General features: G+C 49.1%; 1 long non-coding RNA gene across 1 annotated transcript; it reads right to left on the bottom strand.

Annotated features, from left to right (window-relative positions):
• Positions 6,358–9,511, bottom strand: LOC108636583. Its single transcript, XR_001918482.1, has 2 exons — positions 9,335–9,511; positions 6,358–7,979 (listed from the first exon to the last, which is right to left on the bottom strand). It is a non-coding gene; the product is annotated as an uncharacterized LOC108636583 (long non-coding RNA).

The following is a 10,223-nucleotide window of genomic DNA, read 5'->3' as shown; positions in this document are numbered from 1 at the left end:
AGATCCCCTGGAGGAGGGCATGGCAACCCACTCCAGTACTCTTGCCTGGAGAATCCCATGGACAGAGGGCCCTGGCGGGCCATAGTCCATAGGGTCACAAAGAGTCGGACACGACTAAAGTGACTTAGCACACGTGCACATGGCTACACCATAGCTTATTCATCTATTCATCAGCTGATGGACGTTTGGGAAGTTTCCATCCACTTTTTCTGTTGGGTATGGACCTAGGAGTGGGATTATTGGCTTATATGGTAACTCAGTGTTTAATTTTCTAAGCAAACTGTTTTCCAAAGTGGAAAAGTGGCTGTTACATTCTAAACTACCCCTAGCAATTAAGAGGAATTCAACCTCTTCACATCCTCATTAGCACTAGTTATTATCTGACTTTTGATTCTAATCATCCTAGTGGGTGTGAAGTAGTACTCACTGTGGTCTTGATTTGCATTCTTTGGTAACTAATGGTAACTTACCATTGTAACTTTTCAGAGCTTATGGGCATTTGTGTATGTTCTTTGGAATAATGTCTTTTCAAATCCTTTGTCCGTTTTTTTACTCTTTCGTCTTTTTGTTGTTGAGTTGTAAGAGTCCTTTATATAGTTATAAATACTAGACCCTTATCAGATATATGATTTGCAGACATTTTCTTCCATTCTACGGGTTGTTTTTTCACTTTCTTAATAGTGGGCTTTGAAGCACAGGTTTTTTTATTCTGATGTAGTTCAAAGGCATCCACTTTTCTTCAGTTACTTGTGATTGCAGTGTCATATCCAAGAAACCACTACCTAACCCAAGGTCACAAAAATTTACTCTACATTGCCTTCTAAAAGTTTTTCAGTTTAAGCTCTTACATGTGGGTCTATGATCCATTTTGAGCTTTCAACAATTGTTTATTCGGCAGCTGCCATGAGCCAGTTGGGGCTTCCCGGGTGGTGCTAGTAGTAAAGAACCTGCCTGCCAGTACAGGAAATCGGGTTTGATCCCTGGGTCGGGAAGATCCCCTGGAGGAGGGCAGAGTAAGCCGCTCCAGTACTCTTGCCTGGAGAATGCCATGGACAGACAAGCCTGGCGGGCTGCAGTCCTTTGGGTCACACAGAGTCAGGCACGACTGAAGCGACTTGGCAGGCATGCGGACATGTGCCAGCCACCGAACTAGGGCTAGGTGAACCCTCAACACACCAGTGAGCAGAGCAGTCTCTCACCCTCAAAAAGCTGACATCCCAGTGGAGGAAACAGACAGTAATCAAGAAAACCAGTAAACAGGATAAACTAAGCTGGTGTTGAGCCCTGAGTAGTGAAACCACATGGCTTCTTCAGGAAAGTAGGCAGTTCCATGAACCCGGAGCCCTGAGCAGATGTGAAAGGCTTCAGAGGCAGGTGGGTCACTCCTAACTCTGTTCTTGTTTACGAACAGCAGACTGAGGTCCCAGACGGTGAGGGCAGGTGTCCAGCCCTGCAGGGCCAGGCAGTGGCCGCTCTCAACATGGCCTTCAGCTCCCAGGGTTCCACGGCCTGACCCCCATCACGCCCCGGGGTCGGCAGCCATGCTGCCCCTAGAGGAACACATTGCATTTTCTGCACAAGGCTCGTGTTTCCTGTCGGCACATTGGCTGGAAAGTTGTAGAAAGTGCTCTGACAGCACCCGAGCAGTGTCTTGCTTTGAGTACAAAACCCATCTCAGATTAGATAATCCACATGATGATTTTTACGGGCAATCCCCTCAATGGGAAACTTCTGCTTTTAGACAGGCTATTTCTGCCTTCAGTTTTGATAAGATAATATCTCAGTTAATCCATATCTCTGTTGGGCTCTGCGGAAACTTCTCCCTTAATCTCCATTATCTCCTACCCTGTGCTTTTGTTGGGGCTTCACTGGACCAGATTCACCCCCAAGGGCTGCCTTGCAGTTCTAAGAAGAGCAGATAACAGTCAGGACAAATCAGAGCTTTGCCTGTCTAGGGCCCAGGCTGGCTGTCAGTCATCTGAAGGTTTAGCCACTGCACTCCCAGGTTCCCAGGTCATAGGAACATCCCTTATTCTGACACATCCTCTCTCTGGGCAGATCTGTGCCTACTTTTGGAACTCTCCTGGCAACAGGAAAGAATAAAAATCTAATTATTAGTCTGCCAAATGGGGCACTTATACCAGGAAGAGTTTTAACAGTAATTAGAGTGGTCTCAGACTGAGACTTCAAACAGGGTTCAACCTGCAGGTCATCTGCAACTTTGTACCCAGGTAGAAGAAGTAGTGAAGTAAAGTCGCTCAGTCATGTCCGATTCTTTGCAACCCCATGGACTGTATGTAGCCTACCATGCCCCTCCGTCCATGGGATTTTTCCAGGCAAGAATACTGGAATGGGCTGCCATTTCCTTCTCCAGATCTTCCCAACCCAGGGAATGAACCCAGGTCTCCCGCGCTGTAGGCAGATGCTTTACCATCTGAGCCACCAGAGAAGTCCCCAGGTAGAAGGAAAATCAATTTGCCTACCATGGCTGGGGGACCCTTCTTGCTGGTGGAGACAGTCCTCCAACAGGAATCGGGGGACCTAGTCTTGTGTCACTGGGTAAATTGTGCCACCCTTTCTGGGTCTTGATTTTTTCCATAAAAAATGGCACATTTGTCTTGGTCTCAGGGATTCCCTGGTGGCTCAGATGGTAAAGCCTCTACCAGCAATGCGGGAGATCAAGGTTTGATCCCTGGGTCAGGAAGATCCCGGGAGAAGGAAATGGCAACCCACTCCAGTACTCTTGCCTAGAAAATTCCACGGACAGAGGAGCCTGGTGGGCTACAGTCCATGGGGTCGCAAAGAGTTGGACATAACTGAGTGACTTCACTTTGGCTTTATCTCTAAGGTTCCTGAAGCAGTTTGCCATTCCCTTCTCCAGTGGACCATGCTTTGTCGGAACTCTCCACCATGACCCATCCATCTTGGGTGACACTACATGGCATGGCTCATAGTTTCACTGAATTATACAAGGCTGTGATCCATGTGATCAGTTTGGTTAGTTTTCTATGATTGTGGTTTTCATCCCATTTGCCCTTTGATACATGAGGATAAGAGGCTTGTGGAAGTTTCCTGATGGGAGGGACTGGCTGTGGGGAAAACTGGGTTTTCTTCTGATGAGTGGGGCCAAGCTCAGTAAATCTTTAATCCAATTTCTGTTGATGGGTGGGGTTGTGTTTCCTCTCTGCTCAGTTCAGTTCAGTTCAGTCACTCAGTCATGTCCGACTCTGCAACCCCATGGACCGCAGCATTCCAGGCCTCCCCGTCCATCACCAACTCCCAGAGTTTACTCAAACTCATGTCCATTAAGTAAGTGATACCATCCCACCACCTCATCTTCTGTCATCCCCTTCTCCTGCCCTCAATCTTTCCCAGCATCATCAGGGTCTTTTCCAATGAGTCAGTTCTTCACATCTGGTGGCCAAAGGATTGGAGTTTCAGCTTCAGCATCAGTCCTTCCAATGAATATTCAGAACTGATGTCCTTTAGGAAGGACTGGTTGGATCTCCTTGCAGTCCAAGGGACTCTCAAGAGTCTTCTCCAACACCACAGTTCAAAAGTATCAATTCTTCAGCGCTCAGCTTTCTTTATAGTCCAACTCTCACATTCATACATGACCACTGGAAAAACCATAGCTTTGAGTAGACGGATATTTGTTGGCAAAGCAATGTCTCTGCTTCTTAGTATGCTCTCTAGGTTGGTCATAGGTTTTCTTCCAAGGAGCAAGTGTCTTTTAATTTCATGGCTGCAGTCACCATCTACAGTGATTCTGAAGCTCCCCAAATAAAGTCTGTCACCGTTTCCACTGTTTCCCCATCTATTTGCCATGAAGTGATGGGACCAGATGCCATGATCTTAGTTTTCTGAATGTTGAGTTTTAATGGCGATCTCTTTCAAAAGGACTTATGCCAGCATGCTCTGGCTCCCAGGACTGTTGCAGTCAGTGCCCCTGACCCCGAGACAGGCCACAGCCAACCCACGCCTCCACTGGAGACTCTTGGACACTCACAAGCAGGTCTGGCTCAGTCTCTTGTGGGGTCACTGCTCCATTCTCCTGGGTCCTGGTGTGCACAAGGTTTTGTTTGTGCCCTCCAAGAGTCTGTTTCCCCAGTCCTGTGGAAATTTTGTAATCAAATCCCACTAGCCTCCAAAGTCAAATTCCCTGGGGGTTCTCAGTCCCTTTGCCAGATCCCCAGGTAGAGAAATCTGTGGTGGGTCCTAGAAATTTTGCAACAGTGTGAGAACTTCTTTGCTATCATTGTTCTCCAGTTTGTGTCATCTGCTTGGCAGCTCTATAGTGAAGCTAATGGTGACCTCCTCTGAGAGGACTTTTGCTACATGCCATGCCTTCCAGGTCCACTGCAGCCAAAGCTCCTGTCCCCTTGGCAGGTCACTGCTGACCCGTTCTTATGCAAGAGACACTCAGACACTCAAAGGCAGGTCTGGTTCGGTCTCTTGTGGGAGTCACTGCTTCTTTCCCTTCGTCCAGGTGTGCACAAATTTTTGTTTGTGCCCTCCAAGCATCTCTGGAGGGTCTGAGATTTGATTTTAAACAAGATTGAGCCCCCCCCCCCATTTTCTTGGGGCTTTTTCTTTGCCATTAGATGTTGGGTCTTTTTTGGTAGAACCCAGCATTCTCCTGTCGATGGTTGCTCAGCGGCTAGCTGTGATTTTGGTGTTCTCGCAGCAGAAGATGAGTGCACAACCTTCTACTCTTCCAGCTTACTTACGAGGTGTTACCATGTCAAAGCTGTGATTTTTTCAGTAGTCATGTGTAGATGTGAGAGTTGGACCATAAAGAAGGCTGAGAGCTGAAGAATTGATGCTTTTGAACTGTGGTATTGCAGAAGACTCTTGAGAGTCCCTTGGACTGCAAGGAAATCAAACCAGTCAATCCTAAAGGAAATTAATCGTGAACATTCATTGGAAGGACTAATACTGAAGCTGAAACTCCAATAGTTTGGCCACCTGATGTGAAGAGCCAACTTATTAGAAAAGACCCTGATGCTGGGAAAGATTGAGGGCAGGAGAAGAAGGGGACAACAGAGGATGAGACAGTTGGATGGCATGACTGACTCAATGTACATGAGTTCGAGCAAGCTCCAGGAGTTGGTGAAGGACAGGGAAGCCTGTGTCATGCTGCTGTCCATGGGACTGCAGAGTTGGACACGACAGAGCAACTAAACAAAAACAACTAAGGTTCCTGGTCTTTAATTTGTCTTCTTTAACTTGTATATAGTTAGGCAACAATGACTTTTTCATGCCAAAGTATTGACTCTGAAGAAGATGTTGGGGGAGGGGGTGTAGAGATCATTGCTGTATGTTTAAATGTGCCAAGTCCACCTAGTGGCTACTAGCCACCTGCGGCTTTTAAATATCAATGGATTTAAATGTAAAAGACAGTACTTGAGCACATGAGCAACATTTCAGGAGTCTTGGACACCGAACATAGAAAACATTTCTATCATTGCTGAAAGTTCTAACTGACAGCACAGGTGTAATAGCATTTTCTCATGAATCATTTCCTTGAATTTTACAACAATTCAGTGAGATGAGTGGGAAAGGACTAACAAGATTCAGAGATTCAGTGCTACTCTGTGCCTCCCTGGTACAGCTTCTGCATACACATTGCATGTAATCCACTCCACATCTTGCCAAAAAAGATGTCATTATTTCCTTTTTTAAATAGGAAAACTAATGCCAGAGAAGCAAAGTAATTTACCCAAAGTTACTCAGTTGGTAACCAACCCCACCACCCTACACAGTGGTGGTCAGACAGGAGCAAGCATTGGATTCTCCAGGTGAAGAGACCGAGGTTCAGGGAGGTCACATGGCTCAGGCAAGGGTCCCCACGCTGGGGGCTCAGTCAGTCCTCTCCCCACTCTGGCCAGCAGGGGCCTATGCATTAGGGGCCTTCAGCTGCTGGCCCTAGATGCTAAAAGGAACACTTTCTGTCTGGGAAGTAACAAAGCAAAAGAAAATTCATGCTTCTGCAGTGATGAAAATGAAAATTTCCAATTTGCTAGTCAAAAAGCATTTCCCTGTTTAGAGATAAGAGTAACTTTGAGTCTTTGTTATCAGTGATTAATTCATTACCGCACAGGGTCTCCCTGTGGTGTCTGGCCTCACTGCGTGGTTTAGGAAGCCCGTTTACCTGGCTGAAGCAACTGGCCCAACTCCCTTTTGCCTGATCTCCTTGCCAACACTGCTTGGTGACTTTTTAAAATTTTCTTTATTGAGTTATAATTTACACACCATACAATTTGCTTGCTTTATGTACACAATCCAATGGTTTTTGGTATATTTACAGAGTTGTGTAACTATCACCACAGGTATAGGGTTTTTTTTTTGTTGTTATTTTTTTGCTACAAGACGTATGGAATTTTATTTCTCCAACCAGAGATCAAGCCCATACCGCCTGCATTGGAAGGAAGGAGTCTTAACTGCTGGACCACCAGGAAAGCCCTGATTTTTTTTCTTTTTCTCCTTTTTTAAGTTTTAAGGGAAGTCTGCCTTGGAGAAAGGGTGTGTGTATCTGTTTGTGTATACCTGTCATCCCAGTATCTGGGGCTGTCTCATTAAGTTAGAGAAATGAGGGAAACTTTCTTAACGAAGCAGCCTTCTAACTGATGTCTGCACTCAAGAGTGCTGCACTGGCTGAGACATCAGGAGACACAGGCCCTAAGCCTAGCTTGCTTCTTCTTCCTTGAGCCTTTCAATTTAATTTAATAAGAATTTATTGTTGTCAGGAAAGCTGCTAGCCAGAGAAGCAAGATGGGTTTCGGCTTTCATGCCAACGTCAGTTGATTGGTAGCCCTGCCTACAGTGCTAGATGGAGAAGGAACTGAGGCTCAGTGGGTGAGGACACCTTGACTGATTATTCATGTCTGTCAGGACTCAGGAGGCACTGGCTACATCCTACAGTAAGATGAAATGCGGGTAATGATGATACAACTAATAATCATAGTAATTAAAAGAAAACCTTCCTGGTCAGGTCGTTGGGGATAGTAAGTGAGATCTTGGCTGTGAAGGTAATTTGTGACCTAGACAGGTGAACTCATGATGTCTGGGCTCTTATTACTGCTTTGATTGTGAATCATGGCTCCCTTGTTCAAACAACTTACTCCTTCCCCACAGCCCTAAGTGTTGCCAGGCCTTCCTTGTCATAAGCCCGGAGGCAGCAGCGATGTGGACGGAGATCCGTGGGTCAATGCTCATTCATTCATTCCTGCACTCAGCATTCCCAGCCCTGGTTGTTTCACTCAGGATACATTTCAAACAGTCTTTTAAGATCCAGGTACCAGCACCAAGGTGGTACAAGACAGACAGACGTCTATCGCTGGCTCCTGGAATAGTTATCCTTTGGACTTGATCTTCGGGGGAGGGAGATTTGTTTTCCAGATTTGCCACCCAGGCTTGAGCCCCTCAAAGCCTCCGGGGCTGATGATGACCACTATGCCAGGACCACTCAGGGAGACACTAAGCTCCAGCGCCGAGCACGCAGTTTCTATGGCAGCTGATCCACGAAGCACCACCAAGGGGCAGGGACATGGCTCAGGAGGGAAGGAAGCCACATCGGGGGGGTATGAGGAGCAGGCCACTCCTGTGGGCAACTGGGGCTCCCTCCAGCTGGGCAACAACAGGAGGCATATGACTGAAAGGTCTCAAAGCTGCCCATTGGGAAGTGAGGAAGTCAGGATATACATTCAGCAGCTCTCATCCATCAGTGCTTGACTTCCGCTCCTGCGGCATTAACTCCCTGACTTTGCTGGTCATCCCCATGTGCAGGCCAAGTTTGCTCCTGCAGCCAGAGCAAGCTCTCAGGCAGAGTTCCAGGTGCATGAGTTAGGAAGCCTTAGGTGTGAACAGATCCGGCAAGTGCCAAGCAGACGTGGGCAGCATCTTCCATCTCCGTAAGTATCACAGAAGTTTAGATCCACCGCAGCATTAAAGATCTGATCAGCCTTCTCATCACCAGGCTGGGGGAAATGAAGCTCAGAGAAGGTAGGAGACACACACAAGTTCATACAGCAAGTCCTCAGAAATGACAATAACCCTAATGCCAGTTACCGTGTCATGGGTGGCAGACACAATGGGAGGGGCTTTGCATAATTACCTCTGCTAAGCTGCTGCTGCCAAGTCGCTTCAGTCGTGTCCGACTCTGTGCGACCCCTGTGGACTGCAGCCTACCAGGCTCCTCCGTCCATGGGATTTTCCAGGCAAGAGTACTGGAGTGGGTTGCCATTGCCTTCTCCTAAGCTTTCACATTACCTCTAAGCTTTGCCATTACCTCCAGGAGGTAGCTCTTACAGTTTCATTTACAGTTAAGAGAACAGAGCTCTTAGAAGGGAATTATTTGCCTAAGGATCCCGAGCATAAGTGGTTGGGGTGGAATTCCAGCCCAGGTCTGTCTGCCTCCATAGCCTTGGATCTTTTCACTCGACAAAGCAAGCAGGAGCTTCCAGGCATAGTTCAGAGCCCAGGGTTCTCCCCATTGCCCCCAACAGTCCAGACAAGGGGTACCCTCTAGGTCAAGAGCCTGAATCTGACTTAAACTGCCTTAAACTCCCTCAAAAGCTCAGAGCTAGTCCACCACTGGGCATCTCTGCCTCCACCCAGGGCGGTGCCTCATTCTCAGCAGAACAACCTGGCGAAGACACGGGAGTGGGCTGGGAGCAGAGATCAACAGGGGAGCAAAGCAGGTGGAACCCCAGTCAGTGAGCCTGACTCCCTGAAGGAGCTGCAGGGTGATCTGTTATCAGCGGCGCGCCCACGAGTCACAGCACAGGAAGGAGGGCCTCATTACCCCGCCTGCAGAACTGGACGACAGAGGCAAGTGTTAGTACCTCATGGGCACTTCTTGTACCCGTCACTCTTCCAGGCTTTTCACATGAATGAACACACAGAATTCTCAAACTAAGGCAGTAGGTGCTGCTAACAGCAGCCCCAATCCACAAAGGAGGAAGCTGAGGCCCGGAAAAAACAGTGTGACCTGTCAAGGCCACTGAGATCGCAACTCGGGCGGCTGGATTCCAAATCTGACGTCTACACCGCTCTGGTCACCGTCAGTATTCTGGCTCAGAGAGTAAAGAATCTGCCCGCAATGCAGGAGACCTGGGTTCTGTCCCTGGGTTGGGAAGATCCGCTGGAGATGGGAAGGGCAACTCACTCCAGTGTTCTTGCCTGGGAAATCCCACCGACAGAGGAGCCTGGTGGGCTACAGTCCATAGGGTCGCAAAGAGTCAGACAGGAGTGAGACTAACACTTCACCCCCCTCTGGCGCTTCCATAAAAGGAGACCCTCCCCCAGTATATGGTACAGAACCCTTGCTTACCGTAGCGGTTTTGGCCAGCACGCATTCATTCTGGAGGTTAGTACTGTTATGATCTCCGTACTTTACTAACGAGGAAACAGATCCGAGAGGGTCCAAGGTCAACAGCAAGTCAGATGTAAAGCCAGTGTCGGTTTCCCAGCGTGCTTTCCCCGGTTGGAGGGCGGGGTGGTACCAGAGCCCCGCTCACCACCAGCACCGCCCCCACCCGCCCCGGGCACCCCCGCCCAGCCCGCGGGACCCAGCGCCGCGGCAGCGCTGACTCGGCACCTCCAGCCTTGTACCCCGGGGCAGAGCACTCAGCTCGGCTGCCTGGGGACGTCCCCAGTGGCTCCGCCTCCTCAGAGGAAGAGAGGGACCCTCGGGGAGAGTTTACAGGGAGCCTGGGGCGGGAGAGCTAATTCTAGAGGGTGGCTCCGGGCCCAGAGAAGGCAGCAGGATGGGGGTGGGGAGTGAGGAGGAAGGGTGAAGGGGGGAGGGAAGGATGCGCACAGAATCACTAGAAGCGGAAGGCGGTGGTCCACCCAACAGAGCCGAGTGGAGACCACTTCTGTCTAGAAGAGGCATTTCTCACCGCGCCTACCCACCCACCCCCACCCCACGCAAAGAGCAAGAAACCACCCCCACCCCCAAACCAGGAAGCAGGGGACCGAGGATTTAGAGAACCCAACAGAAAGGGCTGGAAGAGGGCTTTTGGTCCAATCCCACCTGCCCAGATGGAGGAACTGAGACCCTAGGAAGGAGAGACCCAGAGGTCCTCGTGGCCTGCCTGGGGGGTTAGTCCTGTTTGAAAGGGTGTGCAGACCAAGTCCTGGGGTACCTTCTCCCTCCTCTGTCCCTTCCCAGCCCCCTCCCCTCCTTTCCCCAGCCTCTGCCTTCCCAGTGGCCCAGT

Source organism: Capra hircus, chromosome 8, assembly GCF_001704415.2.
Source record: "Capra hircus breed San Clemente chromosome 8, ASM170441v1, whole genome shotgun sequence".
Taxonomy (NCBI): Eukaryota; Metazoa; Chordata; class Mammalia; order Artiodactyla; family Bovidae; genus Capra; species Capra hircus.
The sequence above is the reverse complement of the archived record's forward strand: the minus strand, read 5'-3'. Positions and strand labels throughout refer to the sequence as shown.